General features: G+C 48.7%; 1 protein-coding gene across 1 annotated transcript in view; it reads right to left on the bottom strand.

Moving 5' to 3' along the window:
- Nucleotides 1-3,152: 3,152 nt before the first annotated feature.
- The window catches only part of BTC (betacellulin), an 84,389-nt gene continuing 65,519 nt past the window's right edge, over nt 3,153-22,022 (bottom strand). Inside the window, exon 6 of the mRNA XM_066574080.1 lies at nt 3,153-4,967. The gene's annotated coding sequence lies outside the window, so the exon portion shown is untranslated. The remainder of the gene's footprint in view (nt 4,968-22,022) is intronic.

Genomic DNA, 22,022 nt, shown 5'->3' with positions numbered 1-22,022 from the left:
CAGGGTAACATTTCTTCTTATGCTTACATTATGAGCTGTCAATGCTGCCATGCTACCGCTGTAACATGACAGCATTAACATCTAATAATGTAAGCCTAAGAAGAAATGTTACCCTCACCTTAAGGTCCTCAACTCACAGCTGCCGCCCTCACCGCTTGTGCTCCACCGCTGGGACTGTCAACTCTGTGCCGGCCGCTCCCCCACTCACAGCTGCCGCCCTCACCGCTTGTGCTCCACTGCCGGGACTGTCAGCTCTGTGCCAGCCGCTTACAGCAGCCGCTCTCACCGCGCTTGTCGTCCGCCGCAGGGAAATCCGCCTGGCTGTGGCTTTAGTGCTGCAGACGGCTGATCCCCCGCGGACAGCTGGCAATGCTACCCCACTGTGCGCTTGTGGTCCGCAGTGGGGAAAGGCGGCCGGCCGCTGCCTCAGTGCTGCAGGTGGCTGTCACCTCTGTGCTGCCCGCCGCCTCTGTGCCCACTGATGGCCACCTACTGGCCTTCCAGGACCTGCAGGCCAAGCAGCTCAGCGGCCAATCATGTACAGGGGGCGTCACCCCTCCGCCCCCCCCCCCCCCCCCTCGTCAATCTTGGCTTCACCAGGACTGCCTGGTGGCGTCAAGTTACAATAATACCGTCTAGCCCTACACTACAGAAGTAGGGAAACCTTGCCTAAAAGCAGGGCAATCGTCCCGATAAGATGGGTTCCACACAGGAACCTAGGGTAAACCTGACTCGCCCTGAGTGGAAATAGCAAAAAATCATTCATTCCCACCAGTTGTCGGCACACCTACGGATGATGGGGATTCAGACGTGAACCGAGCAGGACTCAGTTCAAGGGATTCAGAGGTGAACCGAGCAGGACTCAGTTCAAGGGATTCAGAGGTGAACCGAGCAGGACTCAGTTCAAGGGATTCAGACGTGAACCGAGCAGGACTCAGTTCAAGGGATTCAGACGTGAACCGAGCAGGACTCAGTTCAAGGGATTCGGACGCGAACCGAGCAGGACTCAGTTCAAGGGATTCAGACGCGAACCGAGCAGGACTCAGTTCAAGGGATTCAGACGCGAACCGAGCAGGACTCAGTTCAAGGGATTCAGACGCGAACCGAGCAGGACTCAGTTCAAGGGATTCAGACGCGAACCGAGCAGGACTCAGTTCAAGGGATTCAGACGCGAACCGAGCAGGACTCAGTTCAAGGGATTCAGACGCGAACCGAGCAGGACTCAGTTCAAGGGATTCAGACGCGAACCGAGCAGGACTCAGTTCAAGGGATTCAGACGCGAACCGAGCAGGACTCAGTTCAAGGGATTCAGACGCGAACCGAGCAGGACTCAGTTCAAGGGATTCAGACGCGAACCGAGCAGGACTCAGTTCAAGGGATTCAGACGTGAACCGAGCAGGACTCAGTTCAAGGGATTCAGACGTGAACCGAGCAGGACTCAGTTCAAGGGATTCAGACGTGAACCGAGCAGGACTCAGTTCAAGGGATTCAGACGTGAACCGAGCAGGACTCAGTTCAAGGGATTCAGACGTGAACCGAGCAGGACTCAGTTCAAGGGATTCAGACGTGAACCGAGCAGGACTCAGTTTAAGGGATTCAGACGTGAACCGAGCAGGACTCAGTTCAAGGGATTCAGACGTGAACCGAGCAGGACTCAGTTCAAGGGATTCAGACGTGAACCGAGCAGGACTCAGTTCAAGGGATTCAGACGTGAACCGAGCGGGACTCAGTTCAAGGGATTCAGACGTGAACCGAGCGGGACTCAGTTCAAGGGATTCAGACGTGAACCGAGCAGGACCCAGTTCAAGGGATTCAGACGTGAACCGAGCAGGACCCAGTTCAAGGGATTCAGACGTGAACCGAGCAGGACCCAGTTCAAGGGATTCAGATGTGAACCGAGCAGGACTCAGTTCAAGGGATTCAGACGTGAACCGAGCAGGACCCAGTTCAAGGGCTTCAGACGTGAACCAAGCAGGACTCAGTTCAAGGGCTTCAGACATGAACCAAGTATGACTTTGTTCAAGGAATTCAGATATGAACCAAGCAGGACCTAGTTCAAGCGATTTAGACATGAACCAAGCAGGACTTTGTTCAAGAGATTCAGACGTGAACCAAGCATGACTTCGTTCAAGGGGTTGAAACGTGAACCAGGCAGGACTTTGTTGAAGGTGTTCAGACGAGAACAAAGTAGGACTTCGTTAAAGGGATTCAGACGTGAACCAAGCAGGACTTCGTTCAAGGCGTTCAGACATGCAGGACTTCGTTCCGACCAGGCATCTGCACACTTACAGACGTAGGCGAATTCAGGCATTTAACTCTACATCAGATGGAGTTTAGACCTGACAGACATGGGTTCAAGTACAGGAAAAACAAACACTGTGGCAGCACATAAGGGTGTAAAAATTGTCAAGCTTGACAAAGACCACACTAGTCGAAACGTAGCTGTACTTCTTATTGCAATAGGAGAATAAATGGATTTGTAGAATTTTTACACCCTTGTATGCTGCCTCATCGTTTGTTTTTTCTGTACTGCGTTTGGGACACAAGATTCATGTTTTGATGTGGCTGTTGCAAAGGATTGGTTCCACCCATGCTTGGTTTATAGATATGCTGTTGGTAACTCCTTTTTTTTGTACCAGCATTAGACATGGGTTCAAGTGTCAGGCTCTACGATATCAGACAGTGTTCAGACCAAACAGAAATGCATGCATAGTATCACCAGTGTTCAGAAAGGAGGTGATGAGCTATATAAGAGGGGCTGGTATTTGTGTGCACAGACCCCTGATGATTGGCTGGCTGGAGTAATCTGCCAGCCAAATCAGCCCATACCTGCAGCAATGTGCTCCTGAAAGTGCTCAGTACTACAAGACCCAGGAGCACAAATCCATGTGTAGAAAAAAAAATTGTAGCATGTCAACTGTTGCATGCAGATTTGCCCATTGAAAATGGTTTAATCTGTGTGCAGATACATTTATGAAATGTGAAATTTTTTAAGTCATATAAAGGTCTATGGGGAAAAACTAATAAGCCTGACATTTTCAATTCTGGGCTTAGTATAGTTTTCCACATCACATTGTGCGCTTAATACATGAAAAGGCGCATACCCTCCAGCATGAACATCGGCGGGGAAATAAACAAGTCACAGGCAGGAGTATAATACCTCAGGTCCCCGGGAACGGTCAGTGCCTGGAACAACTTTACTTGAATAAACACTCCAACGATACAAGGCAAAAATAGACAGTATTCCAAGTGCAGGTAGCATTAAAGATATATACAGACAGACTTGAAGATGAGTACCTCCACACAGCGATCCCTGGCTTCAGGACGCCTGTGTGTATGACAATTGTAGACGCGTAACTCCACCCAGCAGTTGCACACTTCAGGATACTTGGGTGTGAACAATTGAGAAGAAGAGTACCTCTGCACTGGGCCTTGTGTAGGAAAGACTTTGGACTGGCTCACGCTCTCTCTCTGGGGTGGGCTCACTCACTGTTCATGCTGATTCTTGTGCTCGGGAAATCTCTCTTCCTCCTCCATCTTCAACACATGAGGGCTGAAGGTGCCCCCATGTGCCTCTGCTTTGCTCTCTCAGATCCAGAAAGATGGACGAACTTGAACTGAACTCCTTTCCTGCTCTCAATCACTAACATTTATAGCCTCACTCATACCACGTGACAGGACATGAATTGATACATTTACCAGACAGCCAGCTCATACTATACAGACATTAACCTCTCATTTGTTGCAGCTGTGCAATACACATAACAGAATGACAAGACAGTTTTGCACAGAGCATCTACATAAGACATACATGTATGACATTATGGAGGGGACCAGGTAAGAATGTACTGGGCCACTACACTGGAGTAAACAAGTTTCACGAAATCCACTTGAATCTCAGACAGCTACCTTAAGGGCCCATTTTCTTATGCAAATTGTCTATACAATGCACTTGTTTTTGAGGGTTGGAATGATAATTATTGGTTCCTGCAGCCTGAAGGTTCTAAAACAATGAACTTTCAGTACTGATCTAGACTGTCGGCTTCATGAAAATCATTCTCAGCAGCTTATTGCAACATTAACATTTCCTGTAGGCTTTGCTGTCTAGTGCTGGGCTCTCCGGGTACGCTGTGCATGTGGGGGGGAAGGACTTTCCTCCCAATATAGCTCTTAGGCTGGGTTCACACGGGACGGATCTGCCCCGGAATTTCTGTGCCGAAAATCTGCCCGTGGCTCTTAATCCCGGGATAATCCAGCCATGTGGACGAGATTTTGCCAAAATCTCGTCCACATGGGATGGCCAATCCATTGCGGCAAAGCCGGGTGGAACCAGCAATGCGGCACGGAATTGACAGTCTTAGCATGTCAATGCTTTTTTTTTCCTATTGCGGCCTCATTCCTTTCTATGGGGAGAGAAAGCCACAATGGAATGCCAGCGGCCGAACTGCTCCAAAACCCGCAGCAAAATGCAGCGTGTTTTGAAGCTGCGGCTTAGGATTCCTACTTGTAAATTGCAACAGTAATCCACACAGTTTTTTACATGCAAATTAGGAATCATGTAGCGAACCGATTTGTTGTTTGAAGAAGTGAATGATGTCAGAGTGCGCTCCGGCAGCCTGTTCATACTGGCGGATACATCGTTGATTCGTTCACATTCACTGTATAAGTGACTGAGAATGGCTGAATGATTGGTATTTAAAACGAACGATAACTAAACGAGCCAACGATGATTTTTATACTGCAGAAAATGAGCAACGAATGAAAAGTCGGTCTTTGGCTGCGTTTACTCTGGACGATTATTGTTCTTTTTCGCTCATTTGAATGATTTTTTTTTAATCTTTTTTTTCCGGTGGTCTACAGGGACCCACCCTGTGTAACGAAATCTTCACATGCTTTTGCTCTACTATATCATTAAAACATTTCCATTTGTGTCCTTCTGTAGGGTCACTTCATTTTGGCAACATAAACTGTAAGCAAAGAAAACAAGTAATGAGGTTTTTCCTATGCAAGCTAAGCTGTGCATGTAATAGTGTGGATAATGATAGACACTGTCGTTATACGCGCCCCGGGACCTTAAAATCCTTTTTTGAAGTTTTCCGTTGCTATATTAAAATTTAGCAAACACAGCCGCGTCAGGCACGCTCCCCGGTTTTCATGGACAGACATATTAATTTTCTATCCTCTGGATTTAATCCTGCACAGGCACCGTGTCAAAGGATGCCCAACTGTATGTACTAACATCCACCTTGATTTGCTCTCACTTCCTGTGCTGAATGCACACGCACTTTCTTGGCCATTAGGCCTCTTTCACACACGAGGCTGCATCCACACGGACAACTTTATCGCACGATTTTGTTTCAATGTGACAGTGCTACAAATCGCATGTATGTATAGCCAATGCTTTCCTATGGGTTCTTCCACACGAGCGATGTGTTGTAGCCTGTGACATTGTGAGACTACCAAATTGCAGCATGCCCTATACAGCCGCGATTTTCGGTTTTTTTTTTTGCAGCCCATATTTCCCTATGGAGCCTACCTTTCTGTTGCAGCGCAAGAAAGGGAGTGAATTTCTTACCGAAAATTCCTTTTTCCCGAGTCATCCTGACGGCAGACATGGAGGTTGCACCTTGACCTCGTAGGGACAGGAAGCAAGAGACTTTAAAAGGCTCCTCCCGTCTCCCATTCACCAGTGTCTTCTAAATTACTTACATGGACATGTCGTGGTTAACCAAGGAAGATATTTATTTGCTCCGAAAAAAATAACATGGTTAGTTTCATTTGAACATAAACAAGAAGAGGGTAGCTTACCCAGACTTAAACACAGGAAATATGCACAAATTTACCGCATGAAGGGAAATGTCCAACATAGGAGCGTCTGGGCTACAGATTCGTGCCCGCATAAACGTTAATATAAACGTGTGAATTTTTGGGAGGGAAATACGTGCCGTCAGGATGACTCGGGAAAAAGGAATTTTCGGTAAGAAATTCACTCCCTTTTCCCGGCGTCATCCTGACGGCAGACATGGAGTATACCAAATTAACTCTTAGGGAGGGACCACTGCTTGCAGGACCTCTCTCCCGAAAGAGAGAGATCGGAGGAGAGGTCCGCATTCGGCCTGTAATGTTTTGGGAATGTGTGCAGGTTGGACCATGTGGCTGCCTTACAGATTTGGTCCGGCGTCGCCATAGCCCTCTCTGCCCAGGAGCAGGATACTGCCCTGGTAGAATGGGCCTTGAGTCCTTCCGGGATAGCGCTGTTGCAGGACGGAGTAGGCCTGCTGGATGGTGGATTTTATCCGGCGGCTAATGGATCTCCTAGAAGCCGCTCTTCCTCTGCCTGGCCCCTGAAATTTAACAAAAGACAGTCAGCCTTCCTAAAAGGATAATGTCTGCTCTGGGTAGCATAGAATGGCCTTCCTTGCATCCAGGCTATGGTAGTCTCTTTCCCTATCGTTTTGGGGATTTTGACAGAAGGATGGGAGAATAATTTCTTGCTGTCTGTGGAATTTTGAGGCTACCTTTAGAAGAAAAACGGGGGTCTGTTTTTTTGTATGACCCTATCGTCCTGGCTTAATAGGTAAGACGTCTTACAAGATAGGGCCTGGGGCTCGCTTACGTGCCTTGCTGCTGTGATAGCTACCAGGAACACAGTTTTAAACGTGAGGAACCTAATCGGAATCTGATCAATAGGTTGAGGGGGTCTTTGCAGAGGCTTTGGAGAACTAGGTTCAGGTCCCATGGGGGGAACTGTACTACGGCTAACTGACCTTATTCTTTCCGCCGCTTTCATGAACCTGCGGATCAGTCTATGATCCGCCAAAGGTTGGTCTAGAATGGCTGAGAGCGCTGCTACCTGTACTTCCAGGGTTCGTGGTCTCAGGTTTTTATCTGGAGGAAGTCCAAATCTCCGCCACCAAAGTGTCAAGATTGGAGACCTCCAGCCCCCTCCAGGAGAAGAATTTTTTCCACGATCTTATTATAAGTAGCTGAGGTTACAGGTTTTTCGGGACTGGCGTAGAGTCGCGATAACTCTGGAGGACAGACCTTGTCTTAGCGTCTGTTCCTCAATATCCATAGTGCGAGGTTCAGTCTCTCTAGGTTGGGGCAAAGAACTGGGCCCTGCGCTAGAAGGTCCTTCCTGGATGGAAGGCGGATTGGCTCCGAGATGGCGAGCTTTAGGAGCACCGGAAACCATGCCCTTTTTTCCCCAGTGTTGGGTGATCAGGATCAGCGTGATGTTGCTCTGCTGGACCTTCTGAAGAACTCTCGGGATCAGGTGTATGGGGGAGGGGGAAGGCGTACGCCAGACTGAAATCCCAACTATGGGAAAAAGCGTCCAACCCCTCGGACTTGTCCCTCGGATCTAGGGAAAAATAGCCGGGACATTCTGAATTTTTGCTGCTCGCAAACAGGTCCACCTGTGGACTGCCCCAGGTTTCTGTAATGAGACGAAATTCCTCTTGATTCAGAGACCATTCCCAGGGTCTAGGCCTCTTGGACTTAGAAAGTCGGCTGTCAGGATCTGGGATCCTTTGAGATGGACCGCTGTCAGGACTGTACCGTGGACTCGGCCCATCAGAAAATCGGGGCTGTTAATTTCAGCAGGTGAAAGTTTCTGGTGCTTCCCTGGTGGTGAATAAGTGAAACGGCGGTCCCGTTATCCGAGAAGATCCTAACATGCTCCCAGATGGCCCTAAGCTCTCTGGAATTTGAGGTCTAGGCATGCAATGTCGGACCCCATTTGCCCTGGAGCAAACGCTGCCCCACTTGCGCTCCCCAGCCAGGCTGGCTTGCGTTGGTGACTACGGAGATGAAGGGCTCTGTCACCCATGGGGACTCCGCCTCTAGGTTGCCAGTTGACCGCCACCAGCGGAGGGACCTTGTGACCGCTGATGACACGGGCATTCTGCGGTCCAGAGAGGTTGTTGCCCCGTCCCAGTTGCCCAGGGTGGCTCTCTGTAGCGTCCTTGAGTGAGCCTGGGCCCAAGGAATAATGCCGATACAGGAGGTCATGAGGCCCAGGAGCCTCGTTGCTTCCCTAATCGTTATTTGTTTCTTCTGGCCGCATTTCTGCGCTGCCAGCCTAAAGTTTTCCTGCCTGGGTGGAGGCAAAGACAAGATCTGAGACACTGAGTCTATCTGTACCCCCAGGAGGTCTTTCGCGTCTCGGGGAGAAGACTAGATTTAGGGAAGTTAACTATCCACCCCAGTCTCTGAAATAGGGAGATGATTCGGCTGGTATCCTCTTTGAGGATCTTCGGCGACGATGCCATTACCAGCAAATCGTCCAGGTATGGGACAATGTTTATGCCTGCCACATGGAGATGCGCCACCATCTCTGCCGCTATTTTAGAGAATATCCTGGGTGCCGTTGAAATTCCGAGGGGTAGGCACTGGAATTGAAAATGGTGTACACGGCTGCCCATCCTGATGGCAAACCGCAGGTACTTGTGATGTTCCGACAGGACTGGGACGTGGTAGTACGCGTCCTTTAGATCGACGGTACTCATAAAGTCCCCTATTTTGATCAGAGTTACTGCAGACCTGATGGTTAAACCTTTTGTAGGTAATCAACCTGTTCAGGCCCTTCAGATTAAGGATCATCCGAAACGGTCGTTCGGTTTTTTGATCAGAAATAGGGGTAGAACCCCAAGCCCTGTTCTACTGCGGGGACCTGGACTACCGCCCCCATCTGTAGCACCTTAGAAATTTCGTTTCTAAAGATACCCTGCAGGGCGGGGGATCGCGTGGGGGCCAGGAAAGCTCAACAGTCTATCCCCCACCTGGTACTCGCCTACAGGGGAAGGGGTTGTTTTTGTTTTACTCCTGCCTCCTTTGGGGTAGGACCAGCACCCCGTCTTTCCTTTGCCTCGGTATGGCTTGAAGGATGGCTGAGGTTTGTGGGGAAATCCCGTTCTTGCTTGGTCCGGGAAACTGCGGGTCCTGTCGGTAGCTCTTTTTAGGATCTCCTCCAAGTCCGCGCCAAACATGTGCTGGCCATGAAACAGAGATGTTACACGGCCTTCCTTTGGAAGCCGTATCTGCTTTCCATGTTTTCAGCCAGACCGCCTGTTGCTGATCTAAGTAGAGGCATGCATTCCAGTAACACATCTCTAGAGGCCTTCTGTTTAATCTGGTCGTCGAGTTCCCCCAATCAGAGGAACATCGACCTTGCCACAGAAGTCGCTGCGACCTTGGACTTCAGCGTATAGGCCGTTGTTTGCCAGGCCCGTTTCATCAAGGCGTCGACCCTGTCCATCGGGTTTTTAAGATGAGAGGAGTCCTTGAATGGCAGGGCTGTCTTTTTGGCCATTATGGCCACCTGTGCCCGACGCCGCACACGGCCGCACCGGCCTGCCTGGAGGAGAGAGGCATCTGAGCCTATGGCCCGCCGCTCTCCCCAGCTGAAACCACTGCGCCGAGCTGTGGCAGGGGAAGGAGGGGACCCAAGGACCTCTGGTCCGCCGCTCCGACTGCTGCGGTGGTGAACCCCGGGCAGTCAGACCCGTGGCCCGCCGTGCTCCCGGACCGTGCGTAGATGCTCACGTCTTTCTCCGTAAAGCGGAGTCTCTCTTTATATTCGCGGGACAAATAGAGGTGTTTGTCCGCGCAGCCCACTCATACGTGATTACTTTCTTCAGGGTATCATTAACCGGAAACACTGTGCGGTTCCTTGGTCTGAGCCCGCCGGACACGGCGTCCTGTACGGACCTTGGCTCGACCACATCCTCGACCTTCCTTGTATCCCTGACTGCTTTGATCAGGTCAACCAGGTCCCCAGATGAGAAATAGTACTTTTTATTCTCATCCCCGGCGTCAGGGGGACGGTCAAAGAGTTCGCCATTTGACAAGTCGCCCCGGGATTGCTCAAACTGTGAGCTCGTTAGCGGTATGTGGCTCGCCCTTTTAGCGGCCCTTCCTTCCACTGAGCTGGGGGGGGGGGATGGGGGGGGGGGGGGAAGACTGGAAATTGATGCCCGGACCTCCTCTCTAACCAGGGATATAATATCTTCCCTGAATGCAGCCTGTTCATCCGTAAGGATCTTGGAGGTACAATCGGGGCATAGCGGCTTTTTTATACGCCTTGTCCAGTTTTTTTTGTTTTTTTTTAAAGACACAGAGCGCCTTTCCTGTGTTTTTTCTTTAGGTCCTGTTTAGACCGAGTGGATTCCCTGTCCTGCAGAATATACATGCATGCACATAAGGGAAAACCCCCACACAATGCTAAATTCCTGAGCATAACATTCCTGCAACAAGTAACACTTACAGTTTGCAGGGCTTCCATCTCTGGTTCCTTTGTAGTCATGATGCAGAAACGCAGACAGAACCAGGTAGACAGATAAATCCTTCTCTGAAGGTGTGCTGTCAGTGGAAGCTGGTCGGGGGGTCTCCATTTTCAAATCTCCCGCTGTTCCGGGTCAGCTGACGGCGTCTGACGTCACCGCGTCACGCCGCGTCATTGGCTCCGCCCCCCCGACGCCGCGCATGGCCGCGCCGGCATGCCTGGAGGAGAGAGGCATCTGAGCCTGTGGCCCGCCGCTCTCCCCGGCTGAAAAACAACTCCGAGCTGAAGGAGGAAGGAGGGGACTCAAGGACCTCTTGTCCGCCGCTCCGACCGTTGCGGTGGTGAACCCCGGGCGGTCAGACCTGTGGCCCGCCGTGCTCCCGGACCGCGCTGACTCTCCGGAGGGGAGATGAGAAGGGAAGCAGCCCTGTGGACCGTCAATCCCTCCAGTCAGCCTGCTTGGAAAAGGGTGAGGGGGGAAAACAGCCCTATGGACCGTTCCCCCAGCTGTCATCCTGCAGCTCCCTGGAGGGAGCTCCTCTTGCATGTCCCTGTAGGGACAGGAAGCACTGGTGAATGGGAGACGGGAGGAGCCTTTTAAAGTCTCTTGCTTCCTGTCCCTACGAGGTCAAGGTGCAACCTCCATGTCTGCCGTCAGGATGACGCCGGGAAAAACGCGGTTTTCATGCAGTGCGATGCAACATTGACAGTAGAAAATCCTACTGTAAAAGCCCTAAGCTAAACCCTAGCTGTTTAAAAAAAAAACCACACACACACACAATACATCACCTAAGAAATGTTGTCCGGCTCCGGCCCATCTTCTCACCGGTCCCTGGCAGTTGTCTTCAGCATCTCTTCTGGACGGGGATTGGAAAATCACCGCCTCTAGGAAGCGCTGCCCCTGATTGGCTGAGGACCGCAGCTCAGCCAACCAGGGCCAGCACTTGATGAATCAGTCACAATGAATGACTGTGATTGGTTCATCAACTGCTGGCTCTGATTGGCTGAGCATCATAGCGTTCAGCCAATCAGAGGCGGAACTCCCTGGAGGTGGAGATTTTCCAATCCCCGGCCGGAAGAGATGTTGAAGACCAGCGCCGGGGAGCCGGACAGCATTTCTTAGGTGATCTATTCTTTTTTTTAAATTATTTTTTTCTGCTGCTAGGGATAAGTTTTGGGGTAGGGCTTATATTTAAAGCCGCCTTCTCCCCCAGAAATCCTTGCACATGCTACAAAGTCACACTACGCTGTAGCACCACATGCAACTTTGTAGCACCACAAAATCACGCCCCCCCCTCCTCCCCCCAAGAAAATGCAGTGATATCGCACAGACCACTGATGGGATATTGCTGCGCTTTTTTCACGTTGAAATCGCATTGCCCCCTGTGTGGATGCAGCCTGAAGCCCATTGTTTTCAATGAGTTCTTTCAGGCTACAAAACATCGCTCATGTGAAAGAACCCATTGCAAACCATGGGCTTCACATACATGCATTTTGTAGCGATGGTTTTGTAGCCCGTATGAAACAGGCCTAACTCTCAGCAGCACCTGACATCAGACACTGTCCAGCCACTGAGCTGAATGCCTGGACCACGTGTGATGTCAGGTGACCTTGCAAGTAATGGCTGGGAAAGCGCATGCGCATTCAGCTCAGCGGCCAGATGGCATCTGATGCCAGGTGACTCTGCAAGTAATGGCTGGTAAAAGGGCATGTGCATTCAGATCAGGGGGCTGGGAAAGCACCCGCAGATTCAGATCAGGGGGCAGATAGTATCAGTTGACCCTGTGAGTAGTAACTGGAAAAGCACAGGCACATTCAGATCAGGGGCCTGCTGGCATCTGATGTCAGGTGACCCTGTAAGTAATGGCTGGGATAGTGCATGTGCGTTCGCACATGAAGTCAGCACAAGTAAAGCTGGCGGTTAGCACACAAGCTCGAACACCCTCTGACATGGGGATTTCATCAGAGCATAGAAAATTAATTAATATTAATATATTGATATTTAACCTATTCCTGTGTGATAAGTGCCATAACCAGACTTGTACCAGAAGTGCACTAAAGAAAGAAGCAATGATCAGCCCCTGGCACCCAAGCATTAATAGCCACTTGGTTTTCCAAAAGGTGTTTTGCATAAATTGCACCCCCAAACTTCAATGGCACAACACTACTTACTCCTTCTCCCTGGGAAGGAGTGTAATCTATGGAACTGTCCAGGAAACCTGGTAGATGTGGGTCCGGAAGTTAAGCACTCTTATTCTAAATTGTCTTTGCTCCTAACACTAGGCAGCCAACGTGGTGCCTCCACCGTCATAAAGCAGAAGATCTGAAGGGTTTTACAAGTCATGAACGACCTTGACTGACAAGTTATGCAGATTAAAGTGTTTCGGGATTTATGAAGTGCGGTGAAAATCAGTTTGATATCAGGAAATATAAACAGGTGAAGATTTAATGAGAGTGATGGTTGTAGAAAGGAAATGAGGGTAAAGATCCAGGTTTTGTATTCTTGGCTTCACTTGGCATTTTATCACATTAATTAAGGAGTGGGTCCCAAAGTTCAAACGCAGTGAATCACTAATAAGGCATCTGAATATCAGTGATTCAACAGTGCAGTTTCCTTAGCTTGTCTTTGCCTGAATGAAGCAGGAGTAATATTAGTGAGTCAACTAGATTCAAGCGCGGGTCATATAACATAGTCAATGGATGGGTCATGCACACACGCTTACAAATATACTGCAGCAATTCTCATCAACTACTTAAAGTTCAACAAAAATCCGACCCTGTGAAATAAAGACTTCTAAAACAAACCTTTTCAGTAGGATCTGCGTCTTTTCCTGGAATCAGCACTGCCTCTGACTGAAGACTGCGTCTATAATGGGACAGAGCTGCATTTCCAGGTACATCCAGTGGAGGGCCCTATAGAAACTTTTTGCAAAAGTCAGCACTATTGAGTCATGCCGGCTGCACACGGACGAGTTGGATTCCGTATGCGGGAGCCTGTTGCAGAATCCAGCTTTGATCCCAGCTGGCGCTCCCGCGTACCTTCGCTTTCTATATTATGGATGCCCACAGATGCTCGCCTTTCTGTCGTGTGCGGTAAAGATTTTTTTTTTTTAAATAATTGTCGGTAGGCGATGATGTGGGTACCTGCGGCCTATATGCAATGTCAATTGCGGATGGGCTGTGGTTCGGACGGCTTCCATTGACTTCAATGCAAGCCGTTCGTGCGGATTCCACAAAAAAATAGAACATACTACGATTTTAAATCCACTTGCGGAAATCACAATCTGCTCATCTGAGCAGACAGGCGAATGTTCTACTTCTTCAATAGGCATGGAATACTGTGGATCGTCCGCGCTGGTGACAATCGGAGATTCCGCAATTGAAATCTACTCATGTGCACCAGGCCTTAGGCTGCACTCACATGGGCGATACCACATGTGTATTTCATGTTTCCCATAGACTTCAATGGAAAGAATCACATCGCACTCGCATGCACAATTGCACATCAAATGGCATGCAAGTGAGATGTAATTTTTTTTCAAGATCCCAGAGGAAACAGGCGATTTCTTCCGCAGGAACGCCCAAAAATAGGATATGCTGCAAAATACTTTGGTTGCAGCACCGCTGCATGAAAAAAATCACTTATGTGAGTAGGCCCATTCAACAGAGTTTTGTGCTTCACGCATCACAAAAAACTCGCCCGAGATTCACTGGACCATTGAGCTGAGAAAGATTAACCCCTTAAAGCCCAAAATGTTTTGGTCCTAAAGGACTCTAGGGCCCTATCTTTTTTCTGACCTACCAAAATTATTTTCGTTGTGGTTTTTGTCACATACAAAACCTTTTTTCACTGACATTTTTTTTCCGTTCTTTTTATTTTATTAGAGACAATGTATACAAAAAAAATGTTTTAAGTTCATAGTTTATTTTCAAAATTATTCTATATTTTTTTGTTAAAATAAAGTATAGGAATGGATTCCTCATTTTGTTATGAACGTTCTGATAATCGGTCTCGGATTACAAGGTGGATAAGGTGATGATTTGTGTTGGTGACGGCGGTGAGTAGTTTTGTTTTTCACACTGTAGTTTTATTTCACACTTTTCTACTGTGAGGCTGGGTTCACATGGGGCAGAATTGCCATGGAATTACCCTCCAGACTTTCTGCAGGGAAATTCCGCCAGCAATCTTAAGCCCGAGACGTACTAGCACAGTGGACAAGATTTGCAAAAATCCAGTCCACACGCTGCAGACAGTCCATTGCAGCCAATCCGCTCTGAAACGGACATGCCGCACGGAATTAAAATCCGCGGCATGTTAATTGTATCACCGTTTCAGCTGCCAGTTCTCTCCTCCCCATGGGCAGAGATAGTCGCAGCGGAATTCAGGCGGACAAGCTGCTTCAAACCCACAGGTTTTGAAGCTGCCTTCTGCGGAAATCTTGCGGAATGTCCGCACGGTCCCATTGTGGACATTCCGTGAGATTTACACCCCATGTGAACCCAGCCTAACTTGAGCATCCATAGGAGCCCCAGTTACAGGGAAAACATTCCCAAGTGTGACAGTAATCACTAGCAGAGCTAGTCAGGGGTCTGCAAAAACCCTGATATGTCGGGGATCACTGACAGTCATGTGATCACAAGGGCTCATGCAGGAAACGGCACTGCCACTTTCCACATTCCGTACATAACGCTCATTGAGCGCTATGTAGCCTGGAAAGGAGAAGGCAGAAGTGGTTAAAAACTTCTGGTTTAAGTGGTTAAAAACCACTTTGGTCTTCTCCTCCAGGTCCTCGGTTGTGTCTGACATCTGCGACCTGTTCCTGCTAGATTGCAGGAGAGTTAATCCTGCTCCATATATTAACTATTGGTCAGGATTAAAACCCAGCACCAAGTGCTATATATTTACTCATTTTAACCCATTAAGCACCAAGCGCCCTATATTTACAGCGCTTGGTCCATAATGGGTTAAAATGAGTACAATACCAGTTTTACTGACTCTTCTCCCCCATACAACTATTAATCAGTCTGCTCAGCCCCTCCTGCTCTACAACACGCTGCCTGCAGAATGGATTCCAAGTTTGAGCTGACAGCTTCCCTTTTACACACATAATGTATACTTTTTATGTTTCAATAAAATTATTGAAAATAATGGTCAATTCTTTTTTCATGTGCATTGTTTAAAATGATGTCATTATTTCATTTCACATGTGCCTTTGTAGTCTAATGTAAGGGCTTAGAATCCCTTACATGTATCCCTTAGAAACCCTCATACTTGGTAATGGCCATCAGGGAGCTGAGAATCAGAGGGCGATTAAGACCCCCTCGTTTTTAGCAAGGATTAGTGTTTTTACTGCATTACAAGGGTTAAATGGCTGGGATCAGGACTTTCTCTGACCCCTGCCATTGCCATGGGGTTGACTCACATGATCATAGCACCGTAGTGGGCAATAGATGTAAATGACTCATTTAAGGGAAAAATAGTTGTTTTTTTAATTACATTTACCTTCATATGAATGAAGCACTCATATGACACACAATGTAGGTTCGCTTTAACTAAAGAATCTTCTGGTAGGCGACACACTCCTTTGTTAGTACAATAAATATGAAGTAGGCGTTTGGCACGATGCTGGAATTTGATTGCACCCGGCTCTGGAAGTCACCTGTCTTTCATGAGTTTTCAGTAAAAAGAAAAAATGCCTTATGTTTTATGAATGATAAAGTGTGTTTGCCTGGTGCATATTTGTGTACCTGGTCCGGATATGCAAGGTGGCCTCATCATACTCAAGTCATTTCCACTTGGCACGTTACTGTTTAACACGCAAAAACGTCCTGCGGGCTCATGCAAAGGGCAAATGTCGTATACAAAAATTCACCCAAATTTTTGAAAGCGTATCTGCCATCATGAGGTGTTTAGACCAATCATTTTAGAATTATTTGATGAATATACCGGCTCCAGGGGAGGGTTTATTTCTTTAATTAGCATAAACTATGATCTTTCTGAATTTGATCTGATCTGTTCATTATGAAAAATGGCTGCCAAAAAATATTACACACTTTCATTTTTTGTTATATTGGGTGGACTATGCCTCTTTTATGCCACTATTAGAGGGGGACTTCACCTGTTCTTGTCCTGTTACATTACCCAACTGTGCTTGAGCTTTATGTCAAGAATTTACAATTTCCTTCAGGATCTTCTGATAAGAGCGAAATTCATGGTTTCATCAATTATGACAAGTCGTTCAGGTCCTGCAGAAATAAAGTGGGCCCAGACTATCACACTACCAACAGCACCATGTTTGACTGTTGGTATGATGTTCTTATTGCCTTATTCCAGATGTGACTGACACACATCTTTCAAAAATGTACAGCTTTAAGTCTTTAGATAACAGAATATTGTACAAAAACCTTAGGGGTCAACTAGACTTTTTTTTTCTTTTTTTTTAACTAAATGAGAGACAAGCCTTTGGGTTGCTTTTGGTCGGCAGTGGTTCAAGCCTTGTATCTCACCCATAGAATCCAATTTTCTGCCTGATCTTTCCTCTTGTGGAATTATGTACATTGACCTTAACTGAAAATGAAGCCTGCAGTTCTTTAGATGGATGTTTGGGGTCTCTTGGATGTGCACTCTGGAATGTTTGGTAGGCCAGTCCCTCCAGGGAAGGTTGTTCACAGGTCCAAGGTGGATAATGGCTCTCACTGTGGTTCACTGGAGTCCCAGAGGCTTAGACCAGATTCACACGGACAAATTTTTTGCACAAAAAAATTTGCATACACGATACGTAGAAAATAGGACCAACTGATTTAATTCACAAGCATGTATTTTACATGTGCAATTGCGTTGCGCACAAAAAAATGCAGCATGCTTTATTTTCTTGCGCATTTTTGCACAGGAAAAGAGCACATCTTCATCTCATTAAAGGGGTTCTGTTATTAGTAAACAAAAATTTTATACTTGCCTCTTCTCCCCGACAATCTTCTCCTGTCGCTTGCAGTCGCCAGGTCACCTCACCTCCAGTCGGACGATTCTTCTTCCACTGAAGAAGTGTCCATTGCCGGCATTCTCCTTCCTGCAGGTCAATGTATTCTACATCACTAGTGCCTTAGCATTCATAGTTTAGCAGAGTGTCTCGTGCTACTGCAGAGGCTGCGCAAGCGCAGGGTCTCTCTGCAATAGTATATGAACTCTTGTGGTGATACAGTGTGCATGCGCAGTCTCAGCAATAGATCAGCATTCCTTCCTAGGCAGTGAACGTTACATTGCTAGTGACCTAAACTACACTGACCTGGTGGAAGAAGAAAGCAGAGAATGTATGCATCATAACAAGAAGAGGAGGATTCCGCCAGCTTGCAGTGAGGGGACCCGGGGGACTGGACAAGATCAGCGAGGAAAAGATGCGGTAAGAAGGTTGCCTGGGGAGGAATAGGTAAGTACTGCTTCTTTTTTTTTTTTTTTTTTTACATGACAAATCCCCTTTAAACTAATTGCCCATTTCAATAGCTGAGAGTATCGGTGTGTTGTGTTTTTTTTGGACGCACAATCTACAATGAAAAACGCTGCTGCGCATGCAAATAGGCAACGCAGAAACACGGCGGAAATACGCATACGCTTGTAATCCGGCCTTAGTAATGACTTGGTTTTGCATCTGTACAGTTTTGCATCTGTACAGAATGAGGCATCAGGTGCTGCTTTTTAAGAGGTTCTAGCCTTCTTCACCTTGTCAGACAGGCCGTATTTACACAGGGCAGATGGGGTGCAGTAAAAACCGCACTCACTATACTGCAGACATTTTTGTACAGCAGCCATGTCAAAAGCATGTTTTGCCAAAGCAGCTTTTGAGTCATTTTTACCACATCATAGATTCCGTGTAAAAATCTGCATATAACTAGAGATGAGCGAGTATACTCGCTAAGGCACATTACTCGAGCGAGTAGTGCCTTAGCCGAGTATCTCCCCGCTCGTCTCTAAATATTCGGGGGCCGGCGCCGGTGACAGGTGATTTGCGGCGAGGAGCAGGGGGGAGAGAAGGAGAGAGAGAGAGATCGATCTCCCCTCCCTTCCTTAGAGACGAGCAGGGAGATACTCGGCTAAGGCACTACTCGCTCGAGTAATGTGCCTTAGTGAGTATACTCGCTCCTCTACATATAACCCTCGGATTTTTGATGCTGAAAATCAGCAGCATGCTTAGATTCAAAATGTGCACCGCTGCTCAGTTTGTGTTGCACATTTTTCCCCATAGTCTTTGGATGAGGTTTCTTGAAATCCACGCTGCTGGTACGGTAAAGTGCTGTGGACTTTCCACGGCCACCTACGCTAAGGTGTTGACATACCAGTAGGCCACTCTCACACGAGTGTTTTTCTTGCTGCGTACTTCACTCATGTAAAATATGCAGCACTAAACTTCCCTGTATTTCAATGGGGCTTCGCACACTAGCGTTTTTGCACTGTATATTCTATGCATGCAAAAATCACACACAGTATGTCCTATTTTCAGCGTCCTAGTGCGTTTGTGATGCATGAATTGTAGAGATGAGCGAGCACCAAAATGCTCAGGTGCTCGTTACTCGGGACGAAATTATCGTGATGCTCGAGGGTTCGTTTCGAGTAACGAACCCCATTGAAGTCAATGGGCGACCCGAGCATTTTTGTATATCGCCGATGCTCGCTAAGGTTTTCATTTGTGAAAATCTGGGGAATTCAAGAAAGTGATAGGAACGACACAGCAACGGATAGGGCAGGCAAGGAGCTACATGTTGGGCTGCATCTCAAGTTCCCAGGTCCCACTATTAAGCCACAATAGCGGCAAGAGTGCCCCCCCCCCCCCCCCCAACAACTTTCACTTCTGAAAAGCCCTCATTAGCAATGCATACCTTAGCTAAGCACCACACTACCTCCAACAAAGCACAATCACTGCCTGCATGACACTCCGCTGCCACTTCTCCTGGGTTACATGCTGCCCAACCCCCCCGCACGACCCAGTGTCCACAGCGCACACCAAAGTGTCCCTGCGCAGCCTTCAGCTGCACTCATGCCACACCACCCTCATGTCTATTTATAAGTGCGTCTGCCATGAGGAGAAACCGCAGGCACACACTGCAGAGGGTTGGCATGGCTAGGCAGCGATCCTCTTTAAAAGGGGCAGGGCGATAGCCCACAATGCTGTACAGAAGCAATGAGAAATATAATCCTGTGCCACCGCCATCAGGAGCTGCACACGTGGCCATAGCAATGGGGAACCTATGTGCCACACACTATTCATTCTGTCAAGGTGTCTGCATGCCCCAGTCAGACCGCGGTTTTTTATAAATAGTCACAGGCAGGTACAACTCCGCAATGGGAATTCCGTGTGCACCCACAGCATGGGTGGCTCCCTGGAACCCACCGGCTGTACATAAATGTATCCCATTGCAGTGCCCATGACAGCTGAGGTAACGTCCGATTAAATGCAGGTGGGCTTCGGCCCACACTGCATGCCCCAGTCAGACTGGGGTTCTTTAGAAGTGGACACATGCAGTCACAACTCCCTGTGGACCCACAGCATGGGTGGGTGCCAGGAAGCCACCGGCGGTACATAAATATATCCCATTGCATTGCCCATCACAGCTGATGTAACGTCAGCTTTAATGCAGGTGGGCAAAAAATTACTAGGATTACACTGTAGGCGAGGGCCCCCAAAAATTGGTGTACCAACAGTACTAATGTACCTCAGAAAAATTGCCCATGCCCAACCAAGAGGGCAGGTGAAACCCATTAATCGCTTTGGTTAATGTGGCTTGATTGGTAACTAGGCCTGGAGGCAGCCCAGTTAAAATATAAATTGGTTCAGGTGAAAGTTTCAACGCTTTAATGAGCATTGAAACGTATAAAAATTGTTTAGAAAAATTATATGACTGAGCCTTGTGGGCCTAAGAAAAATTGCCCGTTCGGCGTGATTACGTGAGGTTTCAGGAGGAGGAGCAGGAGGAGGAGGATGAGGAGGAGGATGAATAGAATACACAGATTGATGAAGCAAAAAGGTCCCCGTTTTTGATGGTGATAGAGAACGATGCTTCCATCCGCAGGTGCAGCCTACGTATTGCTTAGGTATCACTGCTGTCCGCTGGTGGAGAAGAGAAGTCTGGGGAAATCCAGGCTTTGTTCATCTTGATGAGTGTAAGCCTGTCGGCACTGTCGGTTGACAGGCGGGTACGCTTATCCGTGATAATTCCCCCAGCCGCACTAAACACCCTCTCTGACAAGACACTAGCTGCAGGACAAGCAAGCACCTCCAGGGCATACAGCGCGAGTTCAGGCCACGTGTCCAGCTTCGACACCCAGTAGTTGTAGGGGGCAGAGGCGTCACCGAGGACAGTCGTGCGATCGGCTACGTACTCCCTCACCATCCTTTTACAGTGCTCCCGCCAACTCAGCCTTGACTGGGGAGCGGTGACACAGTCTTGCTGGGGAGCCATAAAGCTGGCAAAGGCCTTGGAGAATGTTCCCCTGCCTGCGCTGTACATGCTGCTTGATCTCTGCGCCTCCCCTGCTACCTGGCCCTCGGAACTGCACCTTCTGCCACTAGCGATGTCGGATGGGAATGTTACCATCAGTTTGTCCGCCAGGGTCCTGTGGCATAGCATCACTCTCGAACCCCTTTCCTCTTCGGGTATGAGAGTGGAAAGGTTCTCCTTATACCGTGGGTCAAGCAGTGTGTACACCCAGTAATCCGTAGTGGCCAGAATGCGTGTAACGCGAGGGTCTCGAGAAAGGCATCCTAACATGAAGTCAGCCATGTGTGCCAGGGTACCTGTACGCAACACATGGCTGTCCTCACTAGGAAGATCACTTTCAGGATCCTCCTCCTCCTCCGTCCATGCACGCTGAAAGGATGACAGGCAAGCAGCATGGGTACCCTCAGCAGTGGGCCAAGCTGTCTCTTCCCCCTCCTCCTCATGCTCATGCTCCTCAACGCGCTGAGATATAGACATGAGGGTGCTCTGACTATCCAGCGACATACTGTCTTCCCCCGCCTCCGTTTGCAAGCGCAAAGCATCTGCCTTTATGCTTTGCAGGGAACTTCTCAAGAGGCATAGCAGAGGAATGGTGACGCTATTGATTGCAGCATCGCCGCTCACCATCTGGGTAGACTCCTCAAAGTTTCCAAGGACCTGGCAGATGGCTGCCAACCAGGCCCACTCTTCTGTAAAGAATTGAGGAGGCTGACTCCCACTACGACGCCCATGTTGGAGTTGGTATTCCACTATAGCTCTACGCTGCTCATAGAGTCTGGCCAACATGTGGAGCGTAGAGTTCCACGGTGTGGGCACGTCGCACAGCAGTTGGTGCACTGGCAGATTAAACCAATGTTGCAGGGTCCGCAGGGTGGCAGCGTCCGTCTTGGACTTGCGGAAATGTGCGCTGACCCGGCGCACCTTTCCGAGCAGGTATGACAAGTGTGGGTAGCTTTTCAGAAAGCGCTGAACCACCAAATTAAAGACATGGGCCAGGCATGGCACGTGCGTGAGGCTGACGAGCTGCAGAGCTGCCACCAGGTTACGGCCGTTGTCACACACGACCATGCCCAGTTTGAGGCTCAGCGGCGAAAGCCAGCGGTCGGTCTGCTCTGTCAGACTCTGCAGCAGTTCGTGGGCCGTGTGCCTCTTCTCTCCTAAGCTGAGTAGTTTCAGCACGGCCTGCTGACGCTTGCCCACCGCTGTGCTGCCACGCCGCGCCACGCCGCGCGACACCGACTGCTGGCGA

Source organism: Eleutherodactylus coqui, chromosome 7 (genome assembly GCF_035609145.1).
Source record: "Eleutherodactylus coqui strain aEleCoq1 chromosome 7, aEleCoq1.hap1, whole genome shotgun sequence".
Classification (NCBI taxonomy): Eukaryota; Metazoa; Chordata; class Amphibia; order Anura; family Eleutherodactylidae; genus Eleutherodactylus; species Eleutherodactylus coqui.
The sequence above is the reverse complement of the archived record's forward strand: the minus strand, read 5'-3'. Positions and strand labels throughout refer to the sequence as shown.